This window comes from Arvicanthis niloticus, chromosome X (genome assembly GCF_011762505.2).
Source record: "Arvicanthis niloticus isolate mArvNil1 chromosome X, mArvNil1.pat.X, whole genome shotgun sequence".
Taxonomy (NCBI): Eukaryota; Metazoa; Chordata; class Mammalia; order Rodentia; family Muridae; genus Arvicanthis; species Arvicanthis niloticus.
Genome location: NC_047679.1, coordinates 92,177,514 through 92,199,216, shown reverse-complemented (window position 1 = coordinate 92,199,216; position 21,703 = coordinate 92,177,514). Strand labels below are relative to the sequence as shown.

General features: G+C 36.6%; 1 long non-coding RNA gene across 1 annotated transcript; it reads right to left on the bottom strand.

Moving 5' to 3' along the window:
• Nucleotides 1-9,589: 9,589 nt before the first annotated feature.
• On the bottom strand, nt 9,590-16,501 carry LOC143435604 (uncharacterized). The gene is made up of 2 exons (XR_013106074.1): nt 16,401-16,501; nt 9,590-9,756 (listed from the first exon to the last, which is right to left on the bottom strand). It is a non-coding gene; the product is annotated as an uncharacterized LOC143435604 (long non-coding RNA).
• Nucleotides 16,502-21,703: the final 5,202 nt, after the last annotated feature.

The window sequence follows — 21,703 nt, the reverse complement described above, 5'->3', positions numbered from 1 at the left end:
ATGGAAATAGGCAACCTCAGGAGGTAGGAGGTTGGGGGGGACCCTCTAGAATGCACCAGAGACCTGGCAGGTGAGAGACTCACAAGACTCAAAGGGAAGGACCCTAGATGAAATGATTGACAGTAGGGAGAGTGAAGTTATAGAGCCTACCTCCAGCAGGAAGACAGGGCATCAAGTGAGGGATGGGGTTTCTATCCCACAGTTAAAGCTCTGACCCATAATTCTTCCTGTCTGAAATAACTGCAGGGTTGGAAATGGAGAGAAGCCTGAGGAAAAGAAGGTTCAGTGACAGGCTCAAAGTAGGATCCAGATCTAGGGGAGGTCCCAAGGCCTGACACTATTACTGAGGGCTCACAAAAAGGGATTTACTGTGGCTGCCCTCCAAAAGACCCAACTAGCAACTGAAAGAATCAGATGTAGATATTTGCACCCAACCAATGGACAGAAGCTGCTGACCCCTGTGTCTGAATTAGGGAAAAGCTGGATGAAGCTGAAGAATAGGGCAAGACTGTAGGAGGACCAGCAGTCTCAATTAATCTGGACCCCCAACTAGGCAGCATACACCAACTGATATGAAGCCCCTAACACATATACAGCAGAGAACTACCAGGTCTGGACACAGAGAAAATGCACCTAAGCCTCAAGAGACTGGAGGCCCGAGGGAGTTTAGAGGTCTGGTGGGGTGATGGAAACATTTTAGTGGAGACAGGGGTCAGGGAGGAGGTATGGGATGTGGAACAATCAGAGGGTAGACTAGAAGGAGAATAAAATTTGGAGTTTAAAATAAATAAATATATATTTTTAAAAAGCGTAGCTTGTTTCCACAGAGAGAATCCCTTGAAGAAAACTAATTTTTGTTTGCAAGTGGTTATCAATTGGAGATATCTTCTGGCTTAGGGATGGGCTTATTTGTCCTCGTCTTCTATCAGTTTGAGGACCCCACCTAGTGAGGACCAGTGCATGTTACCTTAGTCTCTCTCCTTTTGAATGAGCTTTGATCATATTGATTTACATGGACTTATTTTCTTGATGCCCTCCATCCCTCTGACTTATACACTTTCTGCCTTCTTCTTCTCATGCTGTAGTTTAAAATTATACTGAATTTATTTATATTTTCCTGTAGTTTCCAATTATTTTTACAACAGTAATGTATGCTTGCTGCTGTGTGTGTGTGTGTGTGTGTGTGAGAGAGAGAGAGAGAGAGAGAGAGAGAGAGAGAGAGAGAGAGAGCGCAACAGAGAAGGATAGAGAGAGACAGAGAGAAACAAAGAGAGAATGAATTTGAGAATTTGGTGGTGGATACTTAAAATTGTATGGTTCATGCTCCATTCTATATTCCTGAAACTAGGACCAGCCTTCCCTTGCAGCTATAATTATCATACATTAATGTATCACTTTTTATGGTAATTCTAGAATTTTGTGGGGTTTTTGTTTCTATTTTTTTGTTTGTTTTCTCAGAATATGTTTTCCAAGCTTCAGTTAATTCTTATCTTGATAATAGAGCAGTTTGGGAGATTATTAAAGCTAGTTTTCTTTATACCTTTTCCCAACTAATAAGAGAAAAATAGTGTTGTAAATGAATTATTCTTTTGGGAATACTACTGTTGAATAATATAGACACTATTGCTGTTCCCCTTTCTGTCTTATTTTCTTCAATATTTTCCTAGTTGTGCTCCATGAGAGCAATTCTCAAACTATCTGAACTCAAGACTCATTCTACTCTCCTAACCTCCAGTCCAGTACAGTCAGTTCAGTTTGTATTGCTTGGTTTCTCCTAGTTATGGAGCTTTCTCTGGAGTGTGTTCAATATACCAGGTGTCATATCATTGAATAAAACTGATTTTTCCTCTCCCAGCAGCAATGCAATCAGATCCCAATATCTCCTCAGAAAGTGGGAACTAAGAGAGGAATGTTATGCTTACCTTTACAAATTTAACTTTTATTCTATTGTTGTATTATTTTCTCTGAGGTCTACTGACTCCATCTCCTAACCAAGGCCTAGTCCTGGAAGCTTCTATTTTTCATACAATTTAATCTAGGCCTGAAATGTTTTCAGTCTCTGAGACTTGCTGCTGAATAAATTCACCCTTTTTTTGTTTTTTATGAACTCTATCTGGCTAGTTCAACTCAGCTGTTCGGACTCAAACACCTCTCCAATTTGACTGATTCAATCTGGATTTTCTGTCTTGGCCTCTGACTCCGTTGCTCTGCTTGGCCTCAAACCAACTCTAGCAATCTATTCTAATCCTGGTTCCTTATCATCTGTCTCATTCTGTCTTCATTTGTGTCTAGCTTGTTTTCTCTTCAACCTGTCTCTTTAAAACTCTCCTAATAAAATTGCCTCCTTCTTTCTTCCTTCTTTGCTGTCCTTGCTTGTGTTGACTCTTTCATTTCTCTCTTCTCATAACCTATTCTGTCAAATCTTTCTCTGATTCATCACTGTCGCCTCCCAAACCAACCAGCAGACAGAAGACAACAGACACTGGATCTTCTTCCCAACACGGTTTATTCAGGAACCTTGAAATACTGCAAAAAGCCCTCCTCCCACCCCCGAGCTCTAGCTCCCAGCCCTTAAATCTCTGTGTCCTCACCAATCAGAACCTGCCACGTGGTCATTCCCAATTGGTGCTGAGCACATATGTCACATGGCCCGATCTTATGTAATGATGAACAAGCAAAATGCATGTGCAGTAAAGCCTAGCCTACGTGCCACCCAGGTTTCCTAAAATGGTGAGCCAACATGCCAGGGGCGTCTGGCACCCAGCCAGGCACCATCTCGAGTTCCACTCCCCACATCTCACCCTTTTTTATTGATTTGATGAGAAGTCTCATTGACCTCAGACAAAAAGGGGATAGGGTACTCATTACCATTTTCTAACGGGGGGGGGGGGGGGTAGAGGCCTGATCCCCATCAGGATGACAAGTGTGGGACATTGTAATGATTTTCGGACCTCTGTTGTTGTGCAGTAGGTTTACTAATCATACCTGTCCCGACACCTTTTCATGGGGGAAGGATTTTGGAGTCAACCTCCATGCAATCAGGCATATCCCTCAGGGAATCTACCTTGAGATAATTCAAGGACATCCCTTGCAGTGGCACCTGACACCCTGTGGTTACTGGTACACAGAGCCCTCTTCAAAACTGCTGAGCAATGGTCCTTCTCATCAAACCATATATCCATATCAATTTTTTTCCAATCATATTTAGCCATACTTGCAGAGACTGTCCCAGCTCCACTGCTGCAAATGCCTGTACCATCAGGGCTTGATCATGGGCATATTTAACTCTCATGTGACACAAACACCAGAATGCTAGCAACTGATAAGTAGAAGACACAGAGCTAAGGCTCCCAAGCCTGCCCATTCCCTAAGATGAGAAACTGCCTGTAGAATCCAATCAGCAATGCCAGATGCAAAGGACACATCCACTCAAGTAGAATTGATGGTAACAATAGACTGCCATAGTTTTCAAAGAAGATCATCCATCGCCCCGAACCAATTTCCTATAAGATACTGAGAAATATTTCTTGATAATTGTGCTGTATAACTAGTGTTCTCAAATTTGACCATGGTCACACACAACCCAGAGTACTTCTTTGACTTCTCCTATTGACTCTATTACAAGGAAATCCTGGGTATTTATAAGCACAAGCAGGAGAACACAGGTGAAGACATTTTATCACGTTCACCATTCAGCTGCAGTCATTAAACAGCCTTCAATTTGCATCAGCTTAGTAACAATTATACAGATTTCTACCAAGAGTTTATGGCTGTGTAATCAATTTTAGCTCTTCCTCCCTGTTCCAATAAAACCATTACTTTTCCCTAGAAAGACAGCCTAATATTAACCACCTCAGTCCCCAAGTCCAGGGAATTAGGGTGCTGATTCATTAACTTCTTCAAGCTGAATATGGGCATTGAGATATTAGAAGAGGGATGAGGGGAAGGGTAAATTGATAAGCATCTAAAGTCTGTCTTAACTGCATCCAGCTGGAAGTCCAGGGCATCAGGTGAACATGCAGGTGATAAGAAGATTCATTCACCAAAGCTGTGTATTCTATAATATACAAATCTAAAAACAAATTTTAGTATTAAGATAATTATTTTGTTTGATTCTCTGGAATCTAGTCTTCTGGAAGCCTACCTCTGTCATGTCTGATCCGTATAATTCTGGAAGATATAACTACTACCTTAATGACCTCATCAGAAAACTCATAGAAAACCTCTTATCCCAAGTCTGTCTATCCTTTGGTCAGTAACCAGAAAAGCCTTTATATTGACCTTTTATCCAGAGGAAAAACATAAGTACACAACTCAGAATCACACCCATTTTAAAAGTTAAATCAATTAATATTATCAATCTTGGACCCTTCATTCCTTGGCCATCTTAAGATCCTTCCCCGAAACCGAAACCTCATCCACGGCCTGTAAGAACTTTTCCAAAGTAGCCTTCTTAAGCCCTACTCCTTTTGCTTTTTCTGCTTAACTTGTCCCCAAACCAGGAACTTTATAGTCTCTGAACCGAGAACTTATCCTTGTCCCACTTACCTGGGAACTTACCAGCTAGCTGCCCTGACTGTGATGGGTTCTGAAGTCCCCGTACGGCCACCACTCGTTGTTTCCCGAACCAACCAGCAGACAGAAGACAGCAGACATGGTATCTTCTTCCCAACATGGTTTATTCAGGAACCTTGAAGTACTGCAAAAAGCCACCCCCCCCAGCTCTAGCTCCCAGCCCTTAAATCTCTGTGTCCTCACCAATCAGCACCTGCCACGTGGTCATTCCTGATTGGTGCTGAGCACATAGGTCACATGGCCCGATCTTATATAAGGATGAACAAGCAGAATGCATGCGCAGTAAAGTCTAGCCTATGTGCCACCAGGCTTCCTGAAATGGTGAGCCAACACACCAGGAGCATCTGGCACCCAGCCAGGCACCATCTTGAGTTCTGCACTCACAAGACTTTTTTTTTTTTTTTTTTTTTTTACAAACTAACTTTGCTTTCATTGCATGGGATTAAAAGGTGTGGACTAAGGACAAGCATACATTCCAGCCAGAGCAATTAAATCTGTTTATTTAGGTTAAGCCATAACTAGAAACAGGTTTTTCCAGTAAACTGTATAATTTCTGGGAGTTCACTCTGTGATCAAATATCCTGTAACATGCCCCTCTTCTTCCATGTGGGAATTTTGGCTGTGTTTGTGTGGATCTTATATATCCTGTGAGTTCTTTTGTGACTGTGTTACCTCACTCAGTATGATATTTTCTAGTTCCATCCATTTGCCTGCAAATTTCATGAAGTCATTGTTTTTAATAGCCGAGAACACCATTGTGTAAATGTAACACAATTTTTTTCTACTCAACCCTCTGTTGAGGAACATCTGTGTTGTTTCCAGCTTCTGGCTATTATAAATAAGGCTGATATGAACATAGTGGAGCATGTGTCCTTGTTATATGTTGGAGCTTCTTTTGAGTATATGCCTAGGAGTGGTATAGCTGGGTCCTCAGGCAGTACTATGTCCAACTTTCTGAGGAGCTTCCAGACTGATTTACAGAGTGTTTGTACCAGCTTGCAATCCCACCAGCAATAGAAGAGTGTTTCTCTTTCTCCAAAAGGGCTTTTATGTTAATTATTTCTTCATAATATTCAATACTTTATCATATTATGTGTGTACATGTGTGTTTGTGTGTAGTGTGTATTTATTCTCTAAGTTACATTTCTCTAAAGTGGCCAGATTAATAAAATAGCTCTAACATAAAACTGCATTTTATCTTATTGATTTTCTACCTCTGTCAAATATTCATGGGTATTAATGCTGCTGTAGTGACAGATTTAGTATGTTAATGTAAATAAGTTTGTACTGGGTCATGTTGTATATAGAAATGATCCATAATTTTGTAGCCATTTTGTGATGTTTATTTTAAATCTACATTTGTGAATATATTGCCAGGTAACAACATTTTCTTGGAACAACCTTGTCAAGTTTTGTGTGAGTTTAGTACTGAGTTTATAGAATGAAGTAGAAATAATTTAAATATTACGTATTTGGGAAAGAGTTTGAGAATTAGCATTGTTTAAATGTTTGTGTAGGTGTTGTATTATGTAGGTAATTTCTGGAAATTATTTTCAGGACATTTTATTTTGAAGTGCTAAGAATTGGATCTAGTGTTTTGTGTACACTCATTGGGTAAAGATCCTGCCATTGAACATGTCTGGAGTCTTAAAATGACTTTAACATCTTGTGTAGTAAGGTCATTCATTGGTTTTGTTTCCTCTTGGATAGTGTTCTGATAATCTTTCTGGAATAAAGACTTGAATATCAGTGAGAGTGGAAGAGAAAATAAATATTCACTAGTGAACTGAATCCAGGATAATTCCTGAAAGGGTGCAGTATCTGGTCCAGTTTGCATCCTCACTGTATTCAAGGCAGTGTAGGCAAGCAAACAAGATTTTACAGATACATGTCTGGTAGACAACAGGTTGTTAAGGGCAATGGCCCATTGTTTTATCCAGGTAATTCTGTTTCATGTAGCAAGTTAAGTTGTAGTTAGTAAATAGGCAGTGCAGTGTTTTATGCAAACCATTAAATATATCAGTAAGTCAATACTTGATTTGTTTCTACCTTATCCTACTTCAATAGATTATATTGGCTATGCCTTAATTACTATTCTTATGCTGTGATAAGACATCATGTCCAAAGCAATTAGAAGAGTTTACTTGGAGCTTACAGTTTCAAAGAGTTAGTCTATCATCACCACATCAAAGAGTATGACAGCAGGAAGGCTGGCATGTCAGGCAGGAAGGCATGGCACTAGAGTAGTAGCTGAGAGATTACATCATTACCCACAAACATGAAGGAGAAGAGTTGAGTGAGTATGGTGGCATCTTTTGAAACCTCTAAAACCTTTCCCAGTCCTATTAACTGGACATAAGTTTTCAAGAATATGAGGCCATGAGGGCATTCTCTGCTTTATCCTTCCTGATATCTTTTGCCACAATAGACTTATTCTATCAGAGGCCACTAGTCAAATTTACCCTTATGTACATGTAAAAAAGGACATAGTCTTTAATAGCCCTGCCCAGATTGATCTGTTAACTCAGTTTACTTGTACAAAAATAGTCTTCATTGTTCATTGCTTTTGTCAGTTTTCATACTCAGGATTCCATGGCCATTTATACCATGAGCCACTGTTATCATCAAATGTTATGGCTGCTGATATTTCCTCTCATAATTCTCTGATATGTAGTTGGAAGCGTCCAACCTACACGTGTTTGCTTCTGTGCTTTCCCTTTGTGTCCCTGTATTTGTACATTATAATCATGTACTCATCACCAAACATTCTCTCTATGCTCTTGAAACATTATTTTGCAGCTTTGTAATTTTGTACTGAAGATTGGATAATTTTTATAATACACTGTGGCAACTCTGAAAATCAGATTTTCCCTTTATCTCTGGGGCTGTTATAATTGTTATCCATTAAAACTGTAAAGGACTTTTATCTTATATACATCTTATATAGTTTTCATATATATGGATACTTAAAGACAATTTTAGTTAGTTTAGTGATCCCATGGTGGTCAAAAGAAATGATTTTTAAGGGCCTGAAAAAAAAAGCCTTTTGGTTGCCTTTCTTTTCATACTAGGATATGATTTCAACACTCAGCTAAGCTTTTTATACCTATGCTTTTTCTGGACTACTTGATTTTCCAGCGCTATTTTCATTTAAGTCACTTTTTATCCTACATTATTGTTTAAAGACTATAGGCTTATGTCCTTCATATTGCATGCATTATATCACATTTTCTTCAGTATATCTTTGTAAGATAATTAATGATTCTCTCATAAAGTTTAATATTAGCTATGTATGTTGAGTGGCTGACATAGGTCTTGAATTCAAACATTACTGAAGAGTTTATCATGTTAACCAGTAACCTAATTTAATTTTTTTCAGATAGCAGATTGATTATAATGTCTTTTCACTTGACATTCAGCAAAGCGTTTTAATTCCTTCCTCCCAGTGAGAAGTCTCAAGTCTAACTATTGTTTGTGTGGATCCTTGAGGAGCAGAAAATTACTTTTAACAAAATAACTAGGCACTCATTTTTTCTCAAATACCACAATATTCAGAACTTTACAATTTCTTATATTCACAATAGTTGGTGTTAATCTTTCCTATCTTCTCAGAGGCTATATCTACAGTTGTCCTTTACTATTTTTAGACCATACTTTTGTTTGCACTAAACTTATTGAGTAACAAATGCTTATCTCAAAATCTCTACTCCACAGATAAATCTTACCAATACCTTAAACAAGTATTTATATTATGATATTCATCCTTCAATTCATCATGATTGAATTGGAGGAAGTTGTACAACATTATTTCATTAGCATATTTCTTCCCACACTAAGACACAACCAAGTGTAAAAAATAATCGGTCCCTATTATATAAACAGGGAGAAATTGGGAGAAAGTAGGGAGACACATATGACTGTATAAGGTACAGAAGTGTAGATATGTAATAGGATTTACTTGGAAATGCTTCAGAGTATTGGAGTTATAAGATAATTTTATACAGGCCTGTAAGTGTATTTCTTGGGGAGGTTTCTATGACCCCTTTGTTCTCAACTGCAGGGCACTACTATACTTGTTCAAGCCCTTTTTAGTTCCCCAAATAATTGACATGAAGACCTATTAAGTTTATTAACAAGCTTTAAGAACTATGATTTGTCAGATATTCAGATATTCCATCTAACCACAAGCCCCATGTTACTTGTAGTCTGAAGCTCACCGTGGCTTGCTCTGCTCTGTGTGTGTCCACTTTATTTTTATTTAATATTTATTAAAACTTCTCCACTAGATTTTTGTCTTAACCAAAGACTTTATAAAACTATATTTGTTTCAAGTTATGGTGAACTGGGTCATTTAGACTAATTTTACTGAAAAAGAAATCTAAAATAACTGAAGTATAAAAACCATCTGCTTAGAGGCAGTTGTGAATTAACATGCTTGCAGAAATTTGTATTATGATTTAGTTTAGTATGTAAGAATTGGAGGTGAATTGACATTTGGAGCTATTTTTCTTCTATAGCAAAATTGACAAACTGTGATTTGCATACCATACTTCTTTGTATATAAAGTTTTATTGTAAATGAGAATTGCATTTGTTTATGTATTTTCTGATACTTTTTGGATACTTGCCAGCAGAATTGAGCAATATCAAGATGTTATGTTCTGTAATATTTACTCACTTAACACTAGTAGATTGGGTAATTCTAGAAGAGGTAATTCAGAAGCTGAAGTGCTGAAAGGCACTTCTGAAAAATTTTAAATTTAAAGATCTGCTATGTAGAATCAAACAGCATCATCAGATAGATATGTCATCTCATTCCTAAAATTGAGTTGTGCTAATATCAGATTGTAAGTGCTGACAGCCATCTAGCAGAAGCAAATGTCAATGCTTTTACACAAGATTATATCTACAAACAATTCTATGAATAAAATTACCAGAAAAAATAAAAAGTAGTTATTACAAAAGGCTATAAAACTATATTAACAGGAATAAAAAATGAGAAAGAGACAACAGTGAATTCTAAACAAATACTTTAAAAACCGATTCAAAATGGGGCTAGAGGAATGTTTCTACACTTGTGAACAGTTGCTGTTCTTTCAGGGAACCAGGGTCCAATTCCCAGAACACATATTGATGGTTCGAACTCCAGTTTCAGGGAATCAGATGCCTTCTCTCCTGGCTTCTGAGAACAACAGAGATACACACAGTGCACTTACATAAATGCAGAGAATGACTCATACATACAAAATAAAAGTAAATCTTTTTTAAAAAGTTTTCATTTATGAGACTTAATAGAGTAGACCTTTCATAGCATCAATTCATAAAATTTAATTAAATGTATTCTGTAACCAGGCAGTGAGATTATTGTGATTTGCTAAATAAGAGGAAATGATTTTTAATTATGTGTAAATACATTGGATCATTGCCTATGTCATATCTATGCAACATTACCTTACCTGTTTCTATACTTTCAGAGGCAGAGAATACATATACCTCACCAACCTGATACAAAGCAGCTATTCTGTTCTCTCTAATCGAATTAGTACCTCCATCCTTGTTGTCTCTGAAATAATGTCATTCCACATCTTCTAATGACAATATCAGTCATATACTTTAGGAAAACAGTACAAAGAGTCTTTAAAATCAAATCAAATAAGTATGACTAAGTAGTGTTAAAATAAAAATGAAAATGGGCGAATAAAGAATATACAAACTAAATTTGTTTCAATTGGTATAAATTATTTATAAGTTTATTAAAGACAAAAGGAAAGTAACAGTAGCTAATTTTAGTTCTCATATGATGTTACTACTATCAACTATCCACAGAGGACTATGGAGTGTTAGCCTGAATCTTAGTTATACAACAAGGTGAGTCCAAGTTCATAAATTCATGCAGATAAGTTCGAATTCAGGGTACTCAAAAGTGGTAAAGGTTTATTAGACAAGAGAAGATATCTCACAAACATAAAGTATATCATTATTTTGTTTTAATGTTATGTGTTTTGTCTCTCTGTCGCATGCATTGTTTTGACCCTTTAAAGCTGTCCTTTATTGAGCCAGAGAAATAAAGTCTAGGTAAGTCTTTAAGGAAGAGTGCTGAAGAAAGTGAATTCATTGTAGTTGTAGATTTTTCTTCCCTAACAACAGGCATTTTCTGTACAGGTAACTTTTATTCACCAGATGTAATTGTATCAGAGGCTTAATGCTGAATAAGTGCACCCTTTCTAGTTCTTTCTGATCTCTGGCTTGTTGGTTAACTCAGTTTTTCTGGCTCAAACTTCCCTCTAAGGTGACTCTCGGCTTCTGCCTGAATTGTTCTGCTTGGCTACATTCTAACTCTGGCAATCTACTCTAATCTTCTGGCTTCTCATTCTCTGGCTTGTTCTGTCTTCATCTGTGTCTAGGTTATTCTCTCTGTAACCTGTTTTTGTAAAACTGTCCCAGTTAAAAAAAACTGTATTTGCATAATTTACCCCTTTCTCTCCTTCCTCCCACTTTTCCCAACACCCATACTTTTTAAATACATCTTATTATTTAATTATTGTTTCTATATGTATATGTGTATACATATATATCTTTATACAAATATTGATAAAGTGTTTTGAACAAAACTTCCTTCTCTCTGTCTCTATCTCTGCCGCTGTCTCAATCTCTGTCTCTGTCTGTCCATCTGTCTGTTTCTGTCTCTCAGTCTATATGTCTCTGTCTTTTGGTCTCTCTGTCTCTCTCTGTCTCTCTGTGTCTATCTCTATTTCTCTGGTTGTTCCTAAGTAGCCTTTCTTTCTAGGCTCTTCTCATGTGAGTTGGACATATTCTCTCCCTTGCTCTTTCTGTCAAATCTTGCTTTTATTTGTCACTTTTTCTGCCCCTCAATTAGATGTCACTTTCAGACATGGCTGCTTCTTTATACGTACTAACTTTACCTATATTGTTTGAGATTAAAGTGTATACTAAGGGTGTGTCTGTATGTCAGCCAGAAGGATTAAACATGTGTCATTCGACCTGGATCATACAGATCTAGAAAATATTTGGATGTGATCTCTTGCCAGATCAGCTAAGTTACTGGATTAAAATTCCCCTACAATTTTCTTTTATCTCAGCTAAAAATTAAAACACATTTAAAAAATAAAATGTGGGTAATTATCAAATACTGTTGCCCTCTTTCTAATATAACTCACATTCTAGATTCTGCCAATAGTTATTTAATGTTTATTATCTTCTTAAGGAGTATTTTTAATAATATTATTGTTATACTCTTAGTCAATATATCTTTTATTTAGTTAAATTTATTTATCTGATACATGTAAACGTAAATAATAAACATTACTGGTATACTGTGTGATATTTCAATATATGTGTACGTTTTATAATCATATTAAACATATTTCTGTGCTAAAACATTTATCATTTTTTTCTAGTTTAAAGCATTCAAAATATACTGATATACAAACAAATTTACTCTTGATATATTCTTTGTGTTTTCATTTTCACTGGTATTTTGACACCATTTATGTGTACTTATTGGATGAGATTATCCACATCCTTTAGATCAGCTGCTCTCTGCCTGTGTGTCACAACCACATTGGGGCTCACTTATCAGAAACCCTGTATCTCAGATACTTACACTACAGTTCATATCAGTAGTAAAATAACAGGCATGAAATAACAACAAAAATAATTTTATGGTCATGAGTCACTACAACATTAAATACTATATTAAAGGGTCACAGTGTTAGGAAGGTTGAGAAACACTCCTTTAGATCTATTACTTAAAATTGCTGGTTGATACTATTGCCATTAGAAGTTATGAAAGCACATTCAAAATGTCATTCTGAAGCAAACACTGTATACTCACTGTAATCACCATAAATTTTACGGCTGCTTAACTGTAACCTTAGTTTCTACAGAATGCTATCACTTACTATCCTTGGACCTTGGTAACTATCACCTGACTCTTAACTTTTACTGGATTAACTTTTTCAGCTTCCACATGGGAATGAAATCATAAACTCTTGATTTTTCTGTACCTGCCTCATGTCACTTTACTGTAATAATCTTCAGTTTTGTTTGTGTTACCCAAAAGTCCTTTTCTTAAAGTATAAACAATTTAAATTTTTTCTTCAAAAAAAAATACAGTACTTAGGTTGTCATTTCTTGACTACTTTTAAAGTGTTGCAACAAACATGGAAGTTCAGATATCCCTTCAATACACTGATTTAATTCTTTTTGGTTATTTATACTCTAATGATATTGGTAAATCATGTAGTACTTATAATTTAAAAATTTCCCCTTTTAACCTTTTATTTATACTTCGTAAATTTTACTTCAATGACTCCAATCCTACTAATCTTCCCATTCCTTCATATATGCCCTCTCCAGATGGTTGTAGCTCCTGAGGGTGTGGCCATCTCTCCTTCCTGCTGCAGGTGACTGTGGCTGGGGCCAGCTCTCCAGTGCGAATACCCTTGGGTCTGTTCACCTCGTGCCCATTCTACCAGGGCCAGTTTGACTGTGCTGCCCTAGTGAATGAAGTCCATGCTTGTATATATGTTTAAGTCTAACTACTTGGGATTGAAAGTCAGTTTTTCCTTCGTCTGTGAAGTCACTGATTGTAGCTGTAGTTTTTGGCTACTTTATTGAGTACTTATATCTACCACACTTCTCCACCCCAATCCCTTCCAATGCCCCCCAACTCTATGTAGGCAAAAAAGAAGGTTGGAGGGAAGGGGGGCATTGGTCTCTTTAGATTCTTTCCTGCTGATTAGGGATATTGTGTTCTTTGGGGCAAGTTCAATCTTTGTCATCAGGTTACTTCCAGCTAGCAACCAGCAATCTACCAAAAAGCAGCAGCGAGAAACCAGCAACAGCAATGTAACAAATAGAAAAAGCAGAAGCAGAAAATAAAGCAGCACCAGGGATAAATAGCAGAAGGAGGAGCAGTGGCTTCAGTCTCTCAGGGCTCTGGCATTTTTATACCCTCTATAATGAATCCCCAGAATTCCAAACATAAACTATCTTCAGCTGGCACAGTCACATCCCTACCCAAGCATGAGACAAATCATAGTAAGATGCTTTGGACAATCTGAAGCAGCCCCACATCTCACACTTAGGATTAAAACAACTACATAGTCACATAACATAATTGGGTTCTTAAAGAAATGAAAATTCTCACTACAATTAATTGCTTGTAGCTCTTCATATAAAAGTGTAATTTTACTTTCTTCATTTTTGATTTCCACAAAATCTTTTTGATTTTGAAAAATTGCAAGGGAAGGAGGAATGGGGGAAGGGGTATGGAAAGGTGGGCCTGGGGGGAGAGGAGAGGAGGGGCTTCAATCAGGATGTAAAGTGAATAAATAAGTTAATGGAATATGTGCTTTTACCTCTGTTAAAATTTTCTGTTAGAGCACTGAGCCATTTCTTCATTGGTTGGCAAGTCACAGTTCTTTAAAAGAGCTATTTTAAATTGTCTGTACCTATTGTTTACTTTTGCTAGCTAATAGCTTCTCAGATGCTAATATTATGTTTTGAGTATTATATGGGGCCACAGTTTCCTGAAAGCTCCTGATATTCAGCATTATGTAGTGGGTCGTTTTTGCTACCCTGCCTTAAGATCTGGGAATGGGCCATGTTACCAGACCCCACCCAGGTTCCCTAAAATCTGTGGATGAAACACACATACAGATGCACACAGACACACACAAACACACACACACACACACACACACACACACACACACACACACACACACACACACAATTAGTTTTCAATCTGCCTTATGGCTCAATTGGCCTATGGCTACTCTGCTCAAAATCTCACAGGGCTGAACACCTTTTGTCACTCTGTAGCATGGTGAAAATCCCTTCCTCTTTCACCTCTCCTTGTTTTCCTTCCCTTTATGTGTATGCAGAAGTCCCACCTCTTTCCTTCCACCCAATGATTGGCCCCTGGCATCACAAACCAATTGGAGTACAGGACCTTAGCATCAGACCCACTCCTTACATTTTGTGTTTTTTGTCCAATAAATAAAATAAACACTTCTCCCAGATATAAATTGAACAAAACCATAACAAGCATGTAAATTATAAAATATGGTATACAATTATCCAGTCCATATTTGTCAATAAAATAAAGTACTCTACCATCATTTCTAAGTTAAAGGATTATGATTCTATCCCTGGATTATGTTTAGATTATAGCCTGTAACACCATCTGATAATCATGTTTTCTACTCTATAACTTCTCTCTCAATGTTAAACAATTTGAGTTTGATTATGAAACTTCAAGTAGTCTTCAACCCCTTTAGAAATCCAAGAACAACTTAAACATTATCTGGGTATATAGAAAGCACCAAACAGCTTCTCAAACTTAAAGAACCTAATTTCTTATAATGTTAGAGCATCTGTCTTCAGACTTTTGGCCCAGGATCATCTGACAGACTTTGCAAAATAACAAGTCATTGGTCCATTAGGCAGAATTCATTAAACGATTATGAAGGACTGTTTATCTTCTCTTGGCAGAACTATCAGTCAACTTTTCTACATAGTGTCTCACTTTCCCTGACAGTATTTTGTCCTCAGATGAAATAGGCAATTTCTGCCCTGTGGCTACCTTGCCATGATAAGCAACCTTGCCTGGAGGTGAAAATGCTCAATTTTTCTTTGAATGAGAATGAGGAAACTGTCTGGAGCAGACGTGTCTTGTCAAATGGTTAAATAACATTAAATGTCATATTCTATGGATTTCTGATACTTTTGAAGACTATCTAAGTAATATATACCTTCAACTTTTAAACTTTAGCTACTCTTACCCATTTTTATTTGAGTTAATTAAAGGTACTTTGTCATAATTAATTCAGAATCTAAAATAACCATGAGTTTACTAACTGGCCCTTAACTTAATCATCCTAAACAGTTTGTAATGGCAGTTTAAGCCTTGTATTCTCAGATGAGTTGCATAGGCATAATGTGTATCCAAGCGTAACACTATTAATCTCAATTTCTGTATCAATATAAGAAATTCACATCAATGAAAACCTTAAATCTGTATCAATATAAATTTTATACCAATGTAAGAAATTATAACTTTAATTTGTATCAATTATAAAGATTTCTACCAATGTAAGATATAGCTACACAATGCTTTTTTCAAGGATAAAATTTAGTAATCCATCCTACCTATTTTTTCCCTGTTCAAAATTATGACCATTTCCAAATTATGCCTTGAAATAACAACTTATCTATAATCTGTAAAATAACTATTACCAGACATTGAAACCCAGGGAATTGGTCTGATGATTCTCCGTAGCTACTTCCTACTGAATATGGGTAATAAGATACTCTCTAAAGGGGCGAAAAAGGGTAGGGAAATTAGAAAAGCTGGATAGACTAAGAAAGCTAGCTTTTAGCATCTGTTATACAGTCCCTACATATTTGGAAACTTCAGGGGTTGACTGAAGTTCTGACAGGATCCATCTGAAAAATTGGATGCGGTAAGATGACCTGGAATCAGCAGCAATCCCCAAAGCTGTTTTGGGCAGCAGCCAGAAGCAGGGGGCCAAGCAGGTCAGTTCAGCATCTCTGAGGATGAATCTCTCCAAAACTATACATTCTGTAACATATGAATCTCACAACCAAAATTTTAGTACCATTAAGATATTGTACAGATTATGTAGGGTATATAGATCAGTTAAGGATAAAATTCTGCTCCTTCTTTGAGCAAGTAAAAGACAACTTTTTTTAGTCTTTTTAAATTAATTTTATTAACAACCAATTATAATAAATCTTCATTTATGCCATGCAAAGAATGACATGATGAATCTTTACCTGTCCTATTTCGTTCTCTTGAATTTTTCTTGTTCTTCAGGTTATCTCCCCCTGTCATATCAGATCCACATGACTCTGGATGGTGTCCATAGCTTCTTCTTTCCTGTCAACACAAATACAGTGCCTCTATTTCAAAATAACAAGTCCTTGGTCCAGTAGCCAGAAATCATTAAAAGTTTAGCTTAACCTTTCTTCCAGAGGAATTTTAATATAACCACCAAACTCAGAAACACACTCATTTTGATAAAACAATTCAAAGCAAATAAAGCAATCTAAACAAATATCCAATGAGACAATGCTTCTGCTATCTCCTGACCTAAGTTTCATGAGGCCAAGGCCTAAATTATTTAATCTCTCTCTCTACTTTCTGTATAAGCCTATTTCCAGGCTCTATCTATGTTGTACCAGGCAAAGAAATTTTATGAGTAGATCATGTTCAAAGGTCCCAAGAAATTGTCCTTGCAAAACTTTTTCAAATCTTTCCTAAAGCATTTTCTTCATTCAATCTCGGAACTTCACTTCTGTGGAGCTTGATATTTCTGTATACTTAAGAACATTTAAACAATTACCATTATATTCTCTTCTACCTTCAAAACAATTAAATCATATTTTGTTTATCATGATTCCTTGGTTATTTGTTGGTATGAAGTAGGCTGTGTCCCTCATCTGACTCTGACTCTCATCTTAAGCTCTTTGTATCAGTTCCAAACCACAGAAAGAAATCCCTCACATGGCTTGGGCAAAATCTGTATTCCCTTCTATCTTTAAAAACAATTGAGTCAAATTTCAAAAATCTATTCTTTGATTACTTGCTTATAAGAAGCAGGGGGCTTTTATTGTTTGTCTCTCCCTGTCTTAGAAGAGCTGACCTGTTTATTTTTCACAGCAGAAGCTGCCAGCATCTCTGAGGTGAGGCTCTCCCTGTGTTCCTTTGTTCAAGTTTCATGCACTGGAGCCATGTGACTGACTCTAATCTGCTGGGAAACCCCATCTGCAAGGAGAGCTAATTTGACTTCTTCCTTTCCTATCTGTATTACTTTGATTTGCCTTGTTTCACTTATTGTTTGTTTTAGCTAAGTCTTCTAGTTCTATACACAGTAAGAGTGGAGAAAGTAGATAGTGTGGAAGTGTTTTGAGGTTTTCCCTATTTATTATAGTTTTATTCTAGTTTTTCATACATAGCCTGTATTATGTTGAGATATGTTCCTTCTTATTTTACGCTCTCCATTTATTAGTATTAGTACTAATTAATTAGTTTCATTTACATCCCAAATGTTGCCTCCTCTCCCAGTCCCCTCTTCCAGAGTTCTTTCTTCCATTCCTCCTTCCCTTCACCTCTGAGAGTGTGCCTGCCCTTCCTCTCTGCATCCACCCTCCCTAGGGCATCAAGTCTCTACAGTATTAGGCATTTGTTCTCCCACTGAGGCCAGAGAAGGCAGTCACTGTTGACACTGTTGGTCTTTCTATGGGGTTGCCATCTCCTTCAGTCTCTTCAATCTTTCTAACTTTTCCATATGGGTCCCTTACCTCTGCCCAATGTTTGGCTGTGGGTACCTGCATCTGCCTCATTCAGATGCTGGTAGAGTCTCTCAAAGGACAGGCATGCTAGGTTCCTGTTGCAAGAACAATTTAGCATCAGTAATAGTGTCAGGGTTTGGTGCCTGCCAATAGGAAGGATCCCAAGTTGGGCCAGTCTTTGGTTTGCTATTCATTCAAACTCTGTTCCATTTTTGTCCCTGCATTTCTATCAGAGAGAAACAATTTGGAGTCAAAAAATTAGAAGGTGGCTTGGTGTCCCCATCCCTCCATGAGGGCTCTGTCAAACTGTGGGAAGTGGCATCTTCAGGTTCCCTATCCCCACTGTTGGACATTCTTGCTAAAGTCAACCACAGTGAGTCCTGGGAGCCTCCCCCATCCCAGGTCTCTGGAACTTTCTAGTTTTAGAATTGGTTTGACATATATAGTCTGTATTATGTTGAGATATGTTCTTTTTATTGCAAGTTTCTTTAGAACTTTTTATGTGAACAGATGTAGAAGTTTGTCAAAAGTCATTTCTACATCTGTCTCAATGCTTTCCTTGAGACCTCTATCCAATTAAAAAAATTATTGTTTTATGTTTATTGAATAATTAATGTTTCTCCAAAATGAGTCCATTTTGATCATGGTGAGTGGATTTCTAACTTTTCTTGAATTTGGTTTGCATGCTTATAATTGAACTTCATAATCAGGATAGTTCTATACAAGGTAACATTGCCATAACTATAAATGGAACATGACACATTTTCTTTCTATCTGTGATCTGGATACCTTTGTACCAAGGTTTCACTTACTAAGGCAAGTGCAGTTCAGGCCTGCACCAAGAGGATCTTATAAGAATTCAGAATTATATGAGTGGTTGTGGCCCATGCATTTTATTACATCGCTTGGGAGTCAGAGGCAGGGGTATTTTGAGTTTGAGGCCTGCCTTATCTACAGAGTGAGTTTCAGGACAGCCAGGGCTATACAGAAAATATCTATCTTAAGAAAAACAAGCAAACAAACAAGCAAACAAAGAAATCAGAATTACAATTTCTTTACTCTCTGATATTTTAATTACCTTCATTGAAACCTTGGATTCTGCCCAAGAAAATTCTGGGAGGTGGAGCTTAGAGTGATGCCCTATGATATCTGACAGGAGAAATATAGCAACAGTCAACAGTGCTGCCAGTGCTCTTGAGACAAGACAATTTTATTTATTTTCAAGGGGTCCATCACTGTTTTATAGTTCATGTGTATCTATATAATTGATAGAAGTGAAGTGTTCACTCTCATGCTTATTCTGTGTGTCTCTCTCTAGTCTTAAGCCATGGGCTTATATAGACCCAATTTTAATGTCTACAGATATTTTTAAAATGAAATATTGGGCCTTCCTTTATATGTCTTATTGATGGTTGCTCTTTGTTGATAGACCTATTTTAAAAATATAGTACTGGCCATTTAGTATATATTATTTAATATATTTTTGAATGGCAAGATTGCTACTTTATTTACCTCCAACTTTATTAGTCTTTGACATATGAGTTATTAAATTTCATTGTGATCCAACTCACACTGTTTTAATTCCTGATAATACAGCTTTGTATTCTTTTGTAATAACTATATAATTATATTTGTTATGAATATCAACTTAATTTTATCAGCAGTGCTTATCTTGGATTTTTGTAGTCATCACTCTACTTAATAAACTAAGCAATTTCTTGAAGATATATCCTTCCTCGGAAGTTATAATGGCACACACCTGTAATCTCTGCACTTAGGTCAGAGACTACTGTCTCAAATACACACAACTTCTAAAAATGAAGAAAGAGCATCCTTATTAGATCTTAATGTGTTATAATTAATGATATCCTGTTTAAAACTTTTGTTTTTAAATAATTATGTCCCTATAGGACTCTGTTAAGTTAGAAAATTGTAGCTTCTGGGCAGATAATCACTAAAAAGACCTTTGATTTACAAACAATATGCACTTCTCTGTGTCTTTTTCTTCGTGGTGTTTCCTTGTTTCTAGTTCAAGCAAATGCATGATATCATACACACACGCGCGCGCACACACACACACAAACAGCTTATATATTTATCATATGTTCTATGAAGTAAGTATGGTTTTTACAGACTGTTAACATTCCAAAATCAAACTCAATTTTGAGTATTCTAGAATTTCTGTCTTTTCTTAATGTCTCTTTATATCAAGTTATTGTGGAAGTCTTCTGAAGTAGTGCTGTTGGGCTTTTGTTTTGGAGAAAGAAGCATTCATCTAGGGAGAAAGACCACAACTGTGAAACTTGAGTAAGAACCAAACAGTCTAGGCGAGTTCTTTAGAACTGTTTTATAACTCTAAAATTAGCATAGGGTTTTATTTATTTACCTTATTTCTTTAGGACACAATGATCACATTGTGGTAGAATGTCCCTTCTGATTTACTCTGTCATTTAGAAAAGTTCATTTTGGGTTAGTGAGATGCCTCATTGGGTAAGAGGGCTTGCTGCCAAACTTGATGAAATGAATTTAACCACATGGTTCCATAAGAGGAACAACAAGAAGAAGAGAACAGAGTGGAACTTTGTTCCTCTGACTGTCATACATAGGCTAACACATGTCTTCATATGAGAATACCAACAAATAAACAAACAAATGAAATTCTCTTCTTATATATTGTTTTGCTCCTGATGAATCTTTTGAATTTGATTTTAAAAATGAGGGCGAGAGACAGAGACACCAAGAGAGACAAAGACAAAAACAAAGAGACAGTGGGGTAAGAGAATAAAAAACCATCCCATAATTATAGCCTGACTAATACAACAAAAGGAGAAAGCTGGAACATTAAATAGCCTACACAACACATTGTCACATTTAATGGAAGTGGTAACATTTATGGAGGTTTACAGAAAATTTGTCACATATGAAGGTCAAATAAAAGGGGATGGAGGGTGGCAAGTAGTGACAAAGTGCCTTAAGCAATTCTCTGATCTTTATATATCCTGTAGATCAAGCCAGCGTTTAGAATGACTAGGATGTACAAGAAGTTTTAATTTTAGTTTAAGATTTTCATCAATTCCCCCCATACTCTCCATGAATTGCTGTATAATATATCTACAACATTAAAGACAGAACAATACATTTCAGGACATAATTGAAGATCAGGTTTTGTTTAAACTGGAGTTGTTGAAATAACCTCATATAATAGTCCCCATACTCCACTGCACATCACTATTATGTGGGAGCCTTTTTAATGTCTGTATGTTGTACCGTTATGATGAAAATGTCAAAATGGTTGTGATTGATATTTTTTTTTGCCAAGGTAGAAGGAGAAGGCTAGGTTAGCATACCATTGATTTAATACAGACCTTTTATTTAACAGTATGATGAAACTTAGTGAGAGGATACTACATGCATGATCAAGTTTTAATGTGTTCCCAAGAAATACATGGTTTGGATAATTAATCTACAATTTTAAATGCTAATTGAATTTCAAGATGAATTATTTGGGAGAAAAATCAAGGTTATTAGCATGAGTCTCCTGTGATGACCCACAAGACTTCATAAGAAAAAAATAACAAGAATATATAATCCTGTGTTTGTCTGTGATGAAGCAAGAAGGTCCTTAATAGACGCCAAGCAAGTAGTTTGCAACATACTCTTGGATTTTCTGGTCTCTATAATCATGACCCAAATAAAGCTGTATTCTTATCAATTACTCATTGTCAGTAACCTGTTACCACAGTGAAAAACAAGCTAAAACATCAAAAGCTGTAGTGCCTATGCAT